The following is a 17,556-nucleotide window of genomic DNA, read 5'->3' as shown; positions in this document are numbered from 1 at the left end:
TTTATTCCTAAGGATCTCAGTTATTTTCATTTGTTCCACAACATGAGATAGAAATTGTTTCCAGATATGTTTATTTATCTTAATTGATAATTGAATCTGCAACACATCATTTGTGTTTGTTTTTTTGTTTGAACCTGTATCTTTTATATGCTTTACCAATATTTCATATATTTTAAATACCCCAATTGGATCACTTCTGGGAGTATTAAGTGAACTTACATGAAATGTTACTAGTATTTTGGGTTCCAGTGTAGTGTGGCATTATTAAGTTGGTTATTGATTTGACCAGATCCAGTTTCCAGTGACCAGTCAGAAGCTATTTGAGAGGTAATTCAAGTGCAATTTGAAATATGATATGGTCACTATATATTGTGTTTGTGATATTCATTTCAGAAACTACATTATATGATGTATGAGCAGTAATAATCATGTTGGCAGCTATATCTGAATCTATTTTTCCATTTACTATTATAGCTTGAACGGGCCATACTTTGTAGTGTGAGAGAACGTTCATCCAATATATTCAATTCTTCCAATCTATCTGTGAAGGTTTTTCTAAGGAAGTACAGGAGATACATCATAGCCATTGTTCTAAAAGAAATCGCAGTTATATAGAATTGTTATTGGGGTGAGGCTTAGCAAGATTTTTGCTCGTAATTTTGATAGATCATTTATCACAGAAGAGCACCCTTTTAATTTCAACTGAGGACAGTGTTTGCAGTGGAAAGACCTTATGCAATAAATTCAGTATCGTTGATCTGTTTATTGGACCACAGTTACCTTGAAGCAGTTCTGTAAATTTGAGTATACCTGTGATGCATAGCAAGAAGTCCAATTCTTTAGTCTGAGCAACTTTGTAGCATTCAAGTGTGCCTTGCCATTTCTTAGCTACTTAGAAGTGATCTTTCATCTTACATCTATGACCAGCATAGTAGAGTCTCCATGAGCTTTGGTGGAGCATTCTGTGGTTGTTCCCTTGTCTTTACATCATCCCTATTTAGGAGCTGCTCATTATCTGTAAAGGTTGTTATCTTTTTTGTGGGATTGCCTCTATTTCTAGCTAGCTTGACTAAAACACCTCATCCGAAAGGAATTTTATCAGTCTACCTCTTTTTTGTTTCTCTCCATCTTTTGATTTTCCTTTTTCCTTTACATGTTTCTTTTGACTTTTTCCTAAAGACATTCCCTTCTGTTCCTCTCACCAGTTCATCTGACTGAGGTTGGACTATATCTTTAGATTTTTTTTAACTGTCTTTTGAATAGTAAATAGGGGACGATCAGTTCCATAACTCGTAATGGATTGCTGGTTGGAAGAATTACTTCTTTAAGATCTCTTTGCTCTTGTAAGTAGTATATTTTCTCATGCCCAAATTTATTCTCCAGCACTCCTTTTCCCAACAGAGCGTATGCCACTTGGATGGCTGTGTGTCTTTTATTACTATTTTTATCTGTTAGATTCTTAATCTTGCACAACACTAGAGAGGTATTAATTTGAAAGTGGGTTCCTTGAATTGGCTTGCTCCAGAGTAATTGCTTGTTAGTGAAAGTAGAATGGAAGACAGTGTTTTTAGAATATAATTGACAGCTATTTTTTCAAATGTTTCAGAATATAGTCCAGGATGTTCTGCAACACATGAAGTGCCTCTGATACATGAACATGTCCTCAAGGTAACAAGTGTGTTTTGGTAATTCAGGTGTATTAGACAGATCATCCATGGGGAGTGGACTAATATTGAAGAGTCCTAAAGTTTTCCTAGAGTGTGGACTGTTATCAAATTTCTTTTTGTATTGTTGAGTGGGCATGGCATTCCTGATCGATATCTGGCAAAGTGAAATCCATAGAAATTGGCAGTTAGGAAATTTGTACCTTTTCTATTTCCTTATTTCTCACTGACAGTCTTCGTACAGACCAGCGTTTCCCAACCTGTGGTCCGCAGACCCCCAGGGGTCCATGACACGTTCCCAGGGGGTCTGCAGGCCTGGGACGACAGAAAGATACTTCTCAAGCTGGGATTTGACAGAAACATGTGTGTGTTTTTATTTGTGCAGCAGTTGTAAAAGCACTTCAAAGTTCCTTGTACAACCAGCAACTTTCGGGTTAAAATAAAAGCGTCAAGATAACTCTGGTGATTAATGTAGTGCAGAGAGATGGGAGTTTTGTCTAGTGGCAGTTTCTAAGGTAGGCAGATGGTTAATGTGCCTGATGCAGAGAATGTGTATCATGCACAGAAAAGTATTTTATGTGCATAGCACAGGGGGTTACTGCTTCTGTCACAGAGAATATTTTGTTATTGTGCAGTTCATAAGTTACAATCGTATTCTAGCACAGTGAGCTATGAATTGCCATCAAAGAGTTGCATGCAAACTGCATGGCATAAATTAGAAAGTTTGTTTATTTCCTTGCCTTTTATTATCCTTATGCTGCTAAAATAAAGGTTTGCTTGCGCAGAAATACATTCGTATTAAACTCAACTCTAAACACTGTGTTATGTTCTGAATCCTGAGTTTGTGCTTCTCCAGACCATGCACTCTTAGAAAAAGCCTACCATTGTGAATGACATGTGAATTCTACACCTCATAGTCCCTGAAAAAGTGCTCCAAAACCCTACTCTGGTATTTGAGGTGCTATAAAACAAACGAATTACATGTGACAGAGATCTATGGAAACACGAGAGGTCCTTATGGTTTACATCCTTTCCCCATCACATATTTAGGTGAAAAAGCTTTCTCAGGTCTTCTGTACCTAAAAAGTAAAAACATAAATCGCTTGGGAAATGTAGAATCTGACCTGGGTAGGCAGCTTTCCTAAATAAAACCAAATAATGAAAAGTTAGTCACCAAGATGCAGCAGCAAACGTCTCATTAAATTGTTTTGATTTCTGCATAAGTTTTCAATATAAAATAATGATACCATTAGTATTTGTTTGGTGTGTACTTGTTTGTATATTGTTTGTGAATTACTGTTTGAATGTTTGAAATTAAAATTGTACAAATTGTTTGGGCATCCCTGGCTTCCAGTAGTGATTCAGTGGGGGTCCTCAGGAGTCAAAAGGTTGGGAACCACTGGTATAGACAATTTCTGTATGGGGAGTTCAGCAGAGGTTCCAGCATTAAATTATTTCACGCTATTGGACAACTGTTCGAGACTCTGGCTTTGAAGTAGTGTCTCCTGTGTTTAAGGTCAGTGAGCAGCATTTAACCATTTTTCTTCATCTATTTTGGGAAATAAAATATCAGAATTTGAGGCAGATTGACTACTGAACCAATATGTAAGGACTTTTGCTGTCCCTCTTTGTGCCTTTTCATCCCTTCAAAAAAGCTTGTGTCTTTAAGACAAAATTCCTGTTTCTTAATTTTTTTGTCTTCTTGACAAGTTTAATGATTTACTCAGAACTCCTCTGAGTTTATTTCCACAACGGGTTGCACTATTAATAAAACAGTGGTCCTTGATCTTTTGTGCCCTGTTGCGTACCCAACAACGTTCCAGGTGGAGATGTTTATTTCACAATCCCATTTCATTAATAGAGAAAGAATGACAGACTTTACTGATTATAATTTGAGCTTTATAATATTTATTTTTTTGACATTTCCATCTGTGTTTATCCAATTTATTATTTGCTTATTTTATCTTTATTAATCCAGATGTATTTTATCTTCAGTAAGAGTAAAAAAGTATTTTGCGAGGGTTATATTTCCACATTTATTTAACCAACAAATGTTTACTCGTGTTTGGAATGTCCCATGTGTTTTAGCCATTTACAGTACAAGACAGCCACCTGAAATCATTTGCATTGTAGGATAACTTAAACAGCTGTACCACTACAGTTATTTAAGTTTCATTAAGAAATAGAATATTTTTTTCTTTTTTAACTCCCCTACTTGTCACTCTGCACAGCTATTAACCCAGTACACGTAATTCATAGTAATGAGAATTGGCTTAGAAGAAACCTATTTTCTGTATTTTTCCATTTTTTTACAAAAAAAACGGAGACAAGAAAATAGAATATTTTCTGTCTGTATTTATTTGTCTTTATCAGAATACTAGGAGCCTTAATTATATGTAAAGGTCTTCTGATCATTAAACAAAGAATGAAAGATAAAGAATATTGTGGTGTCTCAAAGTGATTTGTGTTTCATGTTTCTTGCTAAAAGGAAGACCACAGCACCTTATTTCTTGATTTCTTGTTTCATAAATGAGAAATTTGGCATACATTTAGGGGAGTACCTCCTCCGATGGTCAGAAGAAAGCTACCTTTAGATATTTATTCATTTTTTGTACTCATTTTGTCATGTGTCTCTATGCCTGGTGGCCTCAATCTTAACAAGAGAGCTCCAGTGAGTGTTTTCAATTAGTACACAGGAGCTCAGAGTGTAGTTATTACATCATAAGATTTGTATCCCTCTGCTATGTCTCTGTTTTCATTCGTGCCCAAGAAATATCATCATTTATTCCTGTTATCTAGGTTTGAAGATGGTACACTCAGGGCTGTTCTTTTTTCAAAAAGGATTTTCTCAGGTTTGTTTGTACCTTTCTCTAGTTGTTCCAATGTAATCAGAGGTAGTTAATGGACATTTTTGATGTATTTTTCTTGCACTTCAAATTATTCCTACTCTTATCTTCACTTCCCTGCATGTCATCCTCACATACCTCAATTTGCAGGGGCACGTTATCATGTATATGACCCAGGCTGAGTTGCAGTTCGTATGTCATCTCAGGACCCAAGGTTTTTTCTAATGCTAGGTCCAATGCATTTCAAGCATCTAAATTGGGGGGCTTATGGTTGGTGTAGAGGAACTCAGCAAGCTAGTTGGCCAACCTCTAATGATCTTCCTTCATCTACTCTTAATATCCTCGCACTGTCAGCAGTTTTGTGGGCTATCCAAAGCCACAAATCCTGATGTATCAGCAGTCAAGTCAAGTTTTGCTACATGGAGTGGAGATCTGCTGTAGGAAGGGTTGATGAAGCGCTGCCTGGCTGAACGTGGGGTGACATTTGGCCAGGTGCAGAGCGGTGCTCATGATCAGGGCAGCTGTAATATTTCTTGCCTGTGTTGCCTGTGCAGTTGACGGGCCCTTGTGGTACTAACCCCTTTTTTGGACCTGGCGAGAAGGCAGGTGTCTGACTGCTGCCTATTGTGCCATTGTAGACTACTGCAGTGTCTAGGTTTCTGCTGCGCAGTAGCTGTGTGCTTCATGCAGGGCTTAGCATGAAGAGCGGAGGTGGAATTTCTGCAGTACTGTTTCATCCACAAAACACAAAAGGAGAGGGGTAGTGGACACCACCACACGTTCCAAAGTAAAGACCCAAAACAAATAAAGGTATAGTGGCTTCTAAAACACTATTTCTATCAGTGTTTTGGTACAAACCACTGATACCTAAATTACCAAGATTATGGCAACGATAGGTGTAAACACAAGAGGAAAAGAGAGGCCAATCTTATTGGAAGAGGAAGCCTCACTCACATAATGTGAAATGCTTTGTCATAAGCAACCTCTCCCCACCCTAGTAGAACAATACCACTAGGGCAGACACAACCTCCTTGTAAACCCACTGGACAAAACAGTGGGATTCAGATAAGATTAAAAGTACCTAGAGGTAACCGGTTTTTCACAGTTGTTAGTGGTGATATCTGGTGCCTCTGAAACCAACTACAACTACGCAATGGAATGATGAAAGATCAAAGTTAAAGATGCTTACATTTTTGTTAGCATATACTCAGGACATTGAACTGATGTTTTATTTCAAGTATCCATAGTATTGTGTGCCATGCACTTAATAGTTTACATTATGAATGTACTTTCTGATGTCTTTTATTATATATTTTTTTATGTAGTGAACTGATTTTTATGTCCATGTCACTGGACTGTACTCTTTTTGACCCCCCTGTGTTACGATGCACTTTGTTAATACTAAGATAATGAATTGTGGTGTATTGTATATTTTATTTATATACAACTTGTTCATAAAAATAAAGTATTTTTGATGAGGATGAATTGAATGTTTTTGTTTACTGGGATGCAATGTAGTTCCCTCAGAACTTGGGAGCAATTTGCAGATCTTCTTCAGCATCATTAGGGTGTAGAAGCAGGATTCGGTGGCATCATTGACTTGTGCGGAGCACCAGCTTGTGTTCTATCCGTTAAAAAGAAGTGGATCCAGCTGAGAGCGGGTCCTTGGATGCTAAAGGCAAGCCTGTTGTGCTAGTCTCCACCTGGACCACGCCCAGTGACAAGAACCCTGGCCCTCTGCCCACCTTCTGGTACTCCAGCTCCGAGCTTTGGATCCCAGGTGCCACAAAAACAACTGCTGCACTGCCTCCCCCCATTCAACCGAAGTAATATTCACCTCCCAACGTTGCAGCTTCTCCTGCAACATAGGTCTGCCCGCCCACACAGAAACCCTCCCTACACTCACCCTGAAGACCATGAACGCCCGGAACTGCTTCAGTGCATTCTGCTCAACACCAGATCCCTCTGTAAACATACCATGGAAATCTGGGACACTATCACCATCTTCTCCCCGACGCAATCTTCATCACTGAGGCCTGGCTAAGCACCTCCTTAACCCCAGATATCGCCATCATAATGCCAGATGGCTACAAAATGAAACATCAAGACTGCACAAACAAACACGGGGGAAACTATCCGATGCATTGCCGCTGAAGACGACTCCATCCAATCATTGAACACCTCAACTTTCAACTTCTAACCTACGCCAAGACGACCATTAGAGGCACCCTCACCTACAGACCCCCTAGACTGCAACCTGCTTTTTGCTACGCCATCTTCAGCCTCATCGCCCCTCTAGCTATCAGCTCCAAACTCTACGTCCTACTCAGCTACCTCAACTTCCAACTCGACGACCTCAACAATGCAACTCCACCACTCTCTTGGAGAACATGAGCAACATCGGCCTCATCCAACTGGTCACTGACCCCACACACAGAGCAGGACACACCCTGGACCTGATCTTCACATCCAGTAACAGAGTCAACTACAGCCATGTCACAGAACTCACCTGGACTTACCATGCCATCGTCCACTTCACCATCACAGGTGCCCTCTGCGCCACCTCCAAGTCCCCCCCCCCCAGTTCCTCTCACTGCAGTTGGAGCAAAGTGACTGAGATCCAGTGGACACAGGCCCTTGACACCATCCAACCTGAAGCCGCATCAGGCCTAGAGCAGGCTGTCCAGAACTGCTCCGCCTGGATCACCAAATGCGCTGACAGAGTCACCCCTATGATGCCAGCCAAAACCAACAAAGCCCTAAGACAAGCAAGCTGGTATACTTCAGAACTCAGAACCATCAAGCACAACTGCAAATGACTAGAGAAACAATGGCGCACCACCAAAAACCCCTCCGACCGAACCACCTGCAAATCAGCCCTCAACAAGTATCACCAATGCGTCAAGGGAACCAGAAGAGTATCCCTCACAGACTGCATCGAAACAAGCACCAACCACACGAAGGAACTCTTCAACATAGTCAAGGAATTCCCCTGCCCATCAGCCACAGAGAACACAGTTTGCTCTTTCCAAAAACTCTGACACCCTATAGGTCTATTTCCATCTATTTCCACAGCAACGTAGTCTCCATCTACAACAACCTTGACCACCAACCCACCGATTTCATCTTCAACAACCTTGGCCCACACACGCACACCAGCCAAGCGATCACTACATGGACTCTGCTCACCATGCAGACCGACCCCAGCCATCATGTCCTCTGTTCACTCCGAAGCACCTCCCTCAGCCGCACCCTATTTAACACTTCCATGACTTCCCTCAATGACATCGTCAGAAGCCACGGATTCAACATCATATGCTACACAGATGACATTCAACTCGTCCTCTTGCTCACCGAAGACCCTTCACCACTAGAACAAACTTCTGCAATGTCATGACCAGTGTTGCTGACTGGATGAGAACCAACTGCCTTAAGCTCAACTCAGACAAGATGGAAGTGCTGGTCTTCAGGAAAAAACACCTCCCTATGAGACAACTGATGGTGGCCCTCTGAGCTCGGACCCACACCAACAGACCACACCCGCAGCCTTGGCATCATGCTTGACAGCAAACTCACCATGAAGCGCCAAATCAACGCAGTCGCCTCCTCCTGCTTCCACACCATCCATATGCTCTGCAGAATATTCAGATGATCCCTGCCAACACCAGAAACACTATGACCCAGGCCCTTGCCACTAGCTGGCTGGACTGTGGCAACGGGCTCTACTTGGGCATCTCCACTCAACTTCTCAAGAGACTCTAGACCATACACAAAGCAGCAGCCAGACTTATCCTCGACCGTTCAAAACAAACCCACATCACTCCCCACCTCAGGAACCTCCACTGGCTCCCCATCCAGAAGAGATGCCAGTTCAAGATTCTTACTTACACCTACAAAGCCTCACACAACCAGGGTCCGGCATACATCAGCCACTGCGTGAACTTCCACCAACCTGCCAGACACTTGCGCTCCACCTCCCTGGCCTTTGCACCCCAATGCATTAGTCGCAGCAACAGCGGTGGTCGTTCTTCTCCTACATTGCCACCAAGACCTGGAATGAGTCGCCCCTCCACCTAGGAACAGTACCCTTCCTGGCAGAATTCGGGACCTGGCTCTTCGACTAAGACCTTCGTAACCTCACCACCCAGATACCCTCAGGATGATAGAGCTGTGCTATAGCACATCCTTATTGATTGATCTTGTGCTGGTGACTGATGAGTATGAGATTAAATGGTGAAGAGAGATCCAGGAGAACGAAGGCAGATGTGTCTTCTCTGCCATCTTTGGCGGTGATGATTGCTATTTCAGTACTGTGGTTGGGCCTGTATCCGGACTGTGTGGCATTGAGGAGCTGGTGGTTGCTGAGGTGACCAGTGAGGCATCAGTTGATTCGTTTTTCTAAGACCTTTGCCTGGTATTGTAGGAGGGAGATAAACCTGTAGTTGGAAAGTGTGACTGGGTCACCCGATGGTTTCTTGAGCAGGGGCCTGATGGTGACATGTTTCCAGGTGTCTGGAATGTGGCTGAATCCATGGAGGCACTAAAGATAGGTGTTTGTGCTTCTCTGTTTGGTAGGAATCCTTTGGTGAAGGTGTGGTGGGGGCAAGGGTCACATGGAGCCCCCTAATGGATGGTCTTCATGGAAGCAGCGATTTGGCCAGTGATGACGGCAGGCCTCAATATCAAGATTTGTCTGTCGGCCGTAATGGGAAGTTGAGTTGCAATGGTGAGGGTGTCAGGTCGAGGGTTAAATTTATATGAAGGTGATTTAGCTACAGTAGAATTCCGAGATCTTTTTGCAAAGGTTTTGTGAGGAGGTGTTGTTGCTGAAGGCAGCTGGAGGCGCTTTGAAATCTTTGACAGTAACAACGATTTTCTTGCTGATGTTAGTGCTGGTGTTGTTGTGATCTACAAGAGCTGTGCATTTGGTGTTCTGTATCTGGTGGTAGTGACGTCTTAGAACTAATTTGAAGATGCCTTTATCTGTGGTGTCTTGATTTGTTCTCAATTTGCGCTCCAGTTGCTTGCAATGCTGGTCTGTCAGCCTGCATTCCTCTGTGTACCAGCTGTCGCGTGGTCGGGCTCTTGCTGGCTGGTTGCACTTGAGGAGAGCCAGTGTGTCGGTGAATGCAGTTTTCAGCAAGTTGCTGCTGTGCTCCAGGTGTTGCTTGGGTAGGGTGGAAGCCCACTTCTCTTCTGAGATGATTAAGTAGAAATTTGGGTCCAGTTGGTGTTCAGCAGTGTTGGTGGGTTGGTAACATTCTGAGTGAGGTTAAGGTTCCCAAGGTTTTCTAAAAAGGCTGTAGGGTTTGGGTTGGTATGTTCTTCTAGGTAAAAGTTAAGGTCTCCGAAGGGGATAAAGCTGCTGGTGTTGTTGATGAGGGGTGTGACAGGATCCGTGATGTTGCTGGCAAAATGAGTGCACGGTAATGGTTGCCTTTATATGAGGGTTCCGCCCAGGTAGAAGTTGGCTGTGATGTGTTTCTTGAACATGAGGTGATGACGGTGCCTTTGTAGGTGGAGCAGCTAAGGGTATCTTTGACAAACATGGCGACGCCACCTCCGGGCTTGTGCTGACGGTCTTGTCTAATGATCTTGTGGCTGCCAGGCATGGCTATAGCAATGTCAGGTGCCGAGGTTGGTTGTAGCCATGTTTCCATGAGACAGACTGAAACAGGCCCGGAGTATGGTCATGCAGTAGGTTCCATAGCTCTGTGTCATGTTTGGTGAATCAGCTGGTGTTGAGAAGCAGGCACGCTAATGTGGAGTATTGTTTGGGTGGTGCTTGGTCCTTGAGAGAGTGAGAAGGTGGCTCGGTTGTGTGAGTGTGAGCCAGTGGGGTGCTGGGAGCTATTGGTAGGGGAGTAGTGGGGGAAATGAGTTGGGGAGTGTTTGAGAACTTGCAGGAGATGCATGTGAACATTCCTTCTGTGATGTCTGGTGTGGTGTGGCATTATTGCGACAAGCGGCAGCCACAGTTAAGAGTATGGAGGAGCGCAGCAGGGTATTGGTGAGTATGGGCAGTATCGGGGTTCTTAGCACCAGGCATGAACGGATGCAGACGGGCTTGCCTTTGGCGCACCTAGGATGCGCCAGCAGTGTGCCCACATCTGCTGCAGGTCTTTGCTGCTGCCATTAAATCGGTTCTGGGAGGAAAGAAGAGTGCAGAATAATGTGGGAGGGAAAATAGTGATTTCACTTCCTGTGCAGAAGAATGATGGGAAATCCAGTGATGGCACATCCTGTGCAGTTGGATGATAGGAAATGCAATGATGTCACTTCCTGTGATCTTTATATAGTTGTGAGTGATAGTTGCAGACTGCTGGCAGGGCTTGCGTAGTCCTATTCAGGGGACATCTACTATCACAGAAGGTAGCAGTGGTTTAGCATTTGTTGCACATCTCCACGGTACACTAGGCCTGTAATGTTTACAAATCATATTTGCTGATTCATAAATAACAGTAACTAGAGAGCCTCTACAACAATATTGAACAACCTGCTACTCTTGGCTGTGGTAATAGCCTCCACCCTGTTTCAGCTAACAGACAGGTATAACAACTGAAACTGAGGCACACAAAATCAGTTTTTAAGTTGTGTTAAAACGTTCATTACGAGTCCATATTGAATTTCTTGTGGTTTATTGTTTTCATTAACAGTATAGATCCTCTCACAGCCAAAAGCTGACAATCAACACATGTTTTGTGCTGTAGACTTTCTCAAGACTGACGTGCTTCTCCTGACTAGCAGATAAAGGCTTGTTTTCTTGCTATTTGGGATGAAAATAAATCGGTTGATCGTCAATGCAAAATGAAAGTTGTATGCTATCATTCTAATAGTTAATGTTTCAGTTGTCAGTTATGTGTACTGGCAAGTGAATAAATATAAGGAGTGGACGAGAGCCTGATATGTGTTCAGATGGCCAAAACTCAGTCTTGAAGGGCATGATAAGCCTATAAAGTTTCTGATTAGTTTGTTACTGTGTATGTTTTGGTCCACAGCCAGTGTGGTAGTGCATGCCATTGAAGGGTGTCGAGATAACAATAGGCTTACCATGATTCCTGGTCTGGCGTTCCCTTAACCGATGACTATGGACTTCTCGTCAAAATTCACTTGAAGCTACAATAATTCAGTGATTTTGCAGAACACTACGCCCAATTATTCGGAAACTATGGAGTGGTCAGGACCTATGGTGAGAAGAGGCAGCCAGGGATGACATTGACTAAGAAGTGACCAGCTCACAGCTACTACATTTGCTGATAAAGTTATGCTGATTGATACTCCTGGTGATTTGGCCTGGTTTTGGGAATATTTCCTTTATTCTTCACAGTTAACCCACTCCAATATCCACAAATCAGACTTTTTTCGCAGATTTACCAAGAAGAATTAGGATAGAGAAGCGTTGCTGCTTCAGGTTGCAGTGGATTAAAAAAACATAACACTGAGTTGCCAGGTGGCCGTGACCCTGCAGCTGAGTTTTCACAAAGTATACATTGTTATCTATACATCGATATGCTAATCTTAAGGGGGAGTGGTCGGGAAACACTGTAAGGATCTTGTTAATGGTATCATCAATATGCTGCTATGTTTTGTCTCCGCCGTTTAACTTGTTAATTCACAGAGATTCCTAAAAAAAAGAATAGATTGGTGTTTTTGGTCCTGCATATTCTTTTCAATTTGGTGAAAGTCGCAACAGTGGCTTTCTTCTGACGCCTTTTTGAGAAACAGTTATAGTCAAGCAATCGAAACCCATCTCTTATTAATCTGACGATCGCTAAAAGGTTGGCAAACATTATAGCTAACCATCTCTTCCCCTTCATACCCAAACTTGTTCTGCATTGTCAAGCTGTGTTTTTTTTTCTCGCTGGTTCACTGTGTTTTAACTTCTACCGATCAATGTAGTTAAGATGTGAAGGTTTTTATGGTCTTTTTAGACGCAGTAAAGATATATAATTTGCTGGAGTGGGTGCATATGTTGAATGACCTTGGGAGAGTAAAATCCATTAATGCAATGCTGCCCTGAGTATCATTCTTTTTGCTAGTCCTACCGCTAGTATTGAACATGACCCTGTCAGGCTCATTAGACATTAAACAGGATTCCTGTCATGCTGCTAATATGTGAAGTACGAGGATACCGTTGGCCTAGGGGCAATAGATTTGCTGATTGGCATATGAAAATATTCTTATATGTTGAGGATATCTTACACATTGGGTGCCCTGTTGTCAGTCTGGCCCCCATTTTATGTGAAATATTACAATTTGGTGATTTTTTTTTTTTCGATTAACCCTATTATGCTGAAGGTGTTGAGAAGTTGTGTGCAACACTCAGACCATGCAAGAGCACAAGCCCCTTTGGCTGCCAAAATGAGATGTAATGCCATCCTACTCTGAATCAGCATCTTGCCTCATGTACCTAGGTTATCCGCTACTAATTCTAAAGCTAATGTGGTGGAGTTAGCAATCTCTTGCATAATGTCTGCATTCCATCTTCCTGAATCTGAAGCAAAAGCTATACTCTTAAATCAAGCCAATATATATCAGGTTCTTGTTCACCAACCTAGTAACCCACTGCAAATGTGCATCCAAGTAATATACCTGAAAAACAGACTGTCCTTTCCCCTTCTTGTGTAGGCATCTGCAATTTCGATAATGCCATTCTGCTTTGGCTTGCTCCCCATATTAAGTCTGCTGAATAGAATCTATGTCCAGAAATAGTTCCTTTTTTAACTCTAATCAAAAGTGTGGAAAATAACATAAGAAATGCTGGAGGGACACCATTTTAGCCAATTCTACATGGCCTGCCACAGACAGGGGTAAAGTCTTCTAATAGGTAGCGCTGCTCTTTATTACCACCGTGGCCACACAGATAACACAGATGTGTCTGAGTGCATATCTCCAGGGTGCTTGAGGATTTGCAACAGCCTCCGTAACTAACTGATGTATTCCTCCCCAGAAAGAATACGGTATGGTCATTATGTACAAAGCTTTGCGTATGAGAAAGGAGTCTAGCCACTAATATTTTACGAAGTGCCTTCTAGTCCAAGTTCAACATTGACAGAGACCTGCATGTGGTTGACTCCAAAATCACTTCCTTGTTTGGGGGGCTCCACCATCACAGCCTCTTTTGTAGAGGCGGGCAGACCACATTCCTTTCTTGCTGCATTGTACAATTCAGTCTAAATGGGTGCCATTAAGTCAATTCAAGTATCATAAAATTCTGTGGGTAGCTTATCTGAGCCCGCCACCTCCTCCTGCCCCCAAGACTGTCATCTTGAGATAAAATCTAGACGTCTGCACCTTCAAGGTAAATCTGAATTGTCTGACATTTATCTTCCTCACTGGCCCTGTGCAATGCTTCAGAGTACCTCATTAAATTCTCATTTATTTCCTCTTGCTTGTACACCATTGATCTAATATGTGGAAAACCCCTTTGGTGTAGATTAGCTAACCAAGCTAAGAGTTTACCAGAGTTATCCTGTTTGGTCCCGCGTCCTCACTACGTATAACTTATAGTCAAAGCCCCTGAAGCTCTCAATGAGTTACATAAATTTATCCCTTTCTGCTAGCAAGGCTTTTTTGAGATCAGGGTTCTCCAGCCTTCTTTTCTCCAAGTTCTTAACAACTTGTTCCTGTTGTTCAGCTTGCCAAATTCTCTGGTTAGTGTGGGTCTTATTCCCACTGTGGCACTAATGCAGCGGTCTCAAGGACAGCCTTACACCTCTATCACTCCACCAATTTGAAGGAGGACAAGCCCTGGTTTTCTCTAAGGAAGTTCTGGATACCCTCCCTAATGATGTTTATAAAAACCTGGTCATCTAGAACTTCCACCTTCAGCTTCCAGATTGAGACAGGAGTCTTAGCTGTGCTGCATTACAATGTTATAGTCAATAGGGCCCTAACTAAATACTCTGTATGTGGCACTATTGTGGGCACCGACCGGGGAGGGTTATACCTGCCTAAGCAAACATGTAGGCCATGCTTACCTGAATAAAATGAGTAATCTCTATCCCCAGGAGGATTTATTCTCCAGGAGTCACTAAATTCGACTGCTCTGTTCAGTTATTTAAGTCTTGTGTTTGTAACACAATCATAATCCTCCCTTATTAGGTGTGGATAATGGATCGAGTTTGCCATATATTCCTCCATCTCAAAGAAAGTGCGCTGATTTATATTTGGGGGATATATATGTTTAGCATTGTTCTGCCTCGCTCAGACAGCCTCCAAACTATTATGAGATACCCCACCCCCTTTGTCTTTTAATTCAGCTGTCAGTTGGAATGGTACCCCAGTCCCGATCCATATCGGAAAGCCCCTGTATGCTCCAGAATGGGTAAAGTGCCTTGGCCCTCTCCATCGCTCCTGCAGTGCCTGTTGCTTTGCTTTAGTCAGGTGCAGTCTTGTATAATTTGCACAAGCATCTCTCTACACCTGGGCTTTTATAGCTTTTATTAATACTGAGTCCTCAGACATTCCAGGTTAGTAGCTTTAATGTCTCTCTGTGAATGCCATCTTTCAAGCTGATCACTGCCTATGTCTTATGTCGTAGGCATCAAACTCCCCTGTGCCTTCGTATCCCCCTTTCCAGAGCCACACCCCTCTTCCCCCAAAATGTAACAGTGGCCCCTCCCCCTAAATTCCTTCCAACCCAGAACAAGAAACATTTTCCCAACGCACCCCTCCCTGGACTGTTGGGCAACAGCCCTCTGCCCACACCCCAGAACTAGACATCCTTAACTCACTGCCCTGCTCCGTCTAAAACAGTGAGGCTGGTGCAATGAAACTGTGGGTGGAAGTGGCTCAGTCTTTCTACCGCTTCCCCTCAAACCCCCAGGTTTCAAATACATCTGACATTCAGCACATTTCAGGGGCTAATAATATTGACTTTACAGCAAAGGGCGGAGCAGTTCATTGATGTCATGCTGCGCTCCTCGTGGGACTCTTGCGAGTGTTCGAAGTTGGAGCAGGTCGAGGCCTCCGCTGACATCTGTAACCCAGCTGACTCGGGGTCCGCTCCCCCAATTAGCAGCTGCCTGTACAGCTCGACCTCTTTCCTGTTATGATTGCGACTCTTACGGTCAGCTCTGTCCATTCTCTTAATTCGTCTCCTGTATGACTACGTTCAAAAGCCTGAATATTCCGATGTGTTACTTCCCAGAGGTGGCAAATCTTGGGCCGGGTTTGTGGTGATATGAGCTCACCGCAATCATGTGCAATCCACTTGCATCATTCCCCTAGCTGCTTCCGCAACGTGGGCTCACCCACCGAGGCCTCTTTCCTGTCACTTGTTCAGGCTGCTGATCGGTGCATGGCAATCGTTACAACAGGGCCCGAGGGAGGCAGGGAGCCGGGGGTTACTCGCCAGCCACTCTGGTTAGCTTACTTACGCCCCCGTGAGAGTCGAGGTCTGTGGGGCGGCTCTAAGTGAGGGGTAAAGTCATGGGGCTCAGAAGCTCATTAAAGCGCAGCTGTCTTGTGCCATCTGGGTCCATGCCCAAAAGTAATACTTTAAAATAAATACAGTAGCTGTTCTCCTCTGTAAGAATGTAAGAAGCATTATAGAGGGTGACATGTGAATTTGGTATTGCAATCCTCTTGTTAGGTCTGGGCTGGAGCCAGCTTTAGTGCTGCCTCCTGGGCTTTTGTAAATAATAAGGGATCATGCGGGGATTTGTGTCAGCCTCCTTCAGCCGATTACACAATGTGAACATCACACCGATCACAGTAGCGCTCACAGAGATGTGTTGTGACTTAAGGGTTTACACAAAAAGGCACATTTGATGTTTGGGACAGTGTCACAGATTTTCACTCTCCCTGTTTGGAGCACAGTGTAATGTTCTGTGCTGTAGTTCCCCAGTGGGGAGTTTTTTCATGAATTGTGAGTCTTGGACTGTGAAGCACTGACCCAAAACACGTATTATACCTCGAGGCACCAGCCTCTCTCGTTTTTTGCGAGTCTTGATCGTAGAACAGAAACTCACAGACCTACGTGAACATGCATATGTGACCTTAAAAATAGTCCTGTTTTGTGATGAGTTAGTAAAGACATATGTGGCACTACGTATATCCACCAAATGCCCCTATTTATTCTATGTAACACTTGATATGATCTCGCTGCATCGATCTGTATCTGACTGGCATTAAGACTCCAACTTGTTTATGGACAGGCAGTTTACAAATGGTCTTTAATACATGAGGTTGGCAGCATGGGCATGTGTCAGGAGAGGCCTCGAGTGTCAGTGTTGGCCCTCTGGCGGTGAGTGAGTAGGAATGCAAGCGGTGAATGGAGATCTGCCTTCCATCCCAGGTGGCTGGGAGACTATGTAATCAATATTTATGTAACACCTGCTGACAAGATGGGTGTGGCTAGCTATGTACACTTCCCAGTCAGCCTGCACAGACCTCAGTACACGCTTCTTTCACTTCACTCCTCTTTCGGCATTCTGTTTGCATTGCCACAGACATAAACTGCAACGTGTTCAAAGTTAGAAAAGATGGTGGAGGACCAACATAGGCACTCACAGGCCTCTGCTTCCGGGACCCTTAGTGCGTCCCTTCCATTGAGCCACAAGGTGCTCTTGCAGGGCCAAGTCCCCGATGTACATGGGTTTAACTACTCACATTAGTCTGCCTTCCTCTGGGAACATATAGGCTTCAGTCTCAGGATGTCCAATCACTTCTGGTCCTGTGGATAGGCAGGGGCTTCAGTGTCAACACTGCCCTGGGACTATAAGGAGCTTCAGTCTCAGTTCTGTTATTCACTTCCTGCCCTGAGCTGTTCAGAGTGCCGTAGCCTCGCCCAAACCCCCCTCGTCCCCCTCTGCCGTCATCTGTCCCTCCTTACCCTGTGAGTTTATAGAGCAAGGGTCTATCAACTTTTTCTGTAATAGGAGATACTTGTGTTCAACAAAAATACTCCTGAGCGACTCCTATTATTCGAGATGTGATAGTAACAACATCAAACTAGATTACATTAGTGGCCTCTACATGTAACATTACTAGCACTGATCACCTCGGTACATCAGGCGTGATTGCCAGCTGCAATGTAAAAA

At 43.5% G+C, this 17,556-nt stretch overlaps 1 long non-coding RNA gene across 1 annotated transcript in view; it reads right to left on the bottom strand.

Moving 5' to 3' along the window:
- The window catches only part of LOC138301889 (uncharacterized), a 102,807-nt gene extending 85,590 nt beyond the window's left edge, over nt 1-17,217 (bottom strand). Inside the window, exon 1 of the long non-coding RNA XR_011205143.1 lies at nt 17,126-17,217. This is a non-coding gene — a long non-coding RNA (uncharacterized lncRNA). The remainder of the gene's footprint in view (nt 1-17,125) is intronic.
- Nucleotides 17,218-17,556: the final 339 nt, after the last annotated feature.

Source organism: Pleurodeles waltl, chromosome 6 (assembly GCF_031143425.1).
Source record: "Pleurodeles waltl isolate 20211129_DDA chromosome 6, aPleWal1.hap1.20221129, whole genome shotgun sequence".
Lineage (NCBI taxonomy): Eukaryota > Metazoa > Chordata > Amphibia > Caudata > Salamandridae > Pleurodeles > Pleurodeles waltl.
The sequence above is the reverse complement of the archived record's forward strand: the minus strand, read 5'-3'. Positions and strand labels throughout refer to the sequence as shown.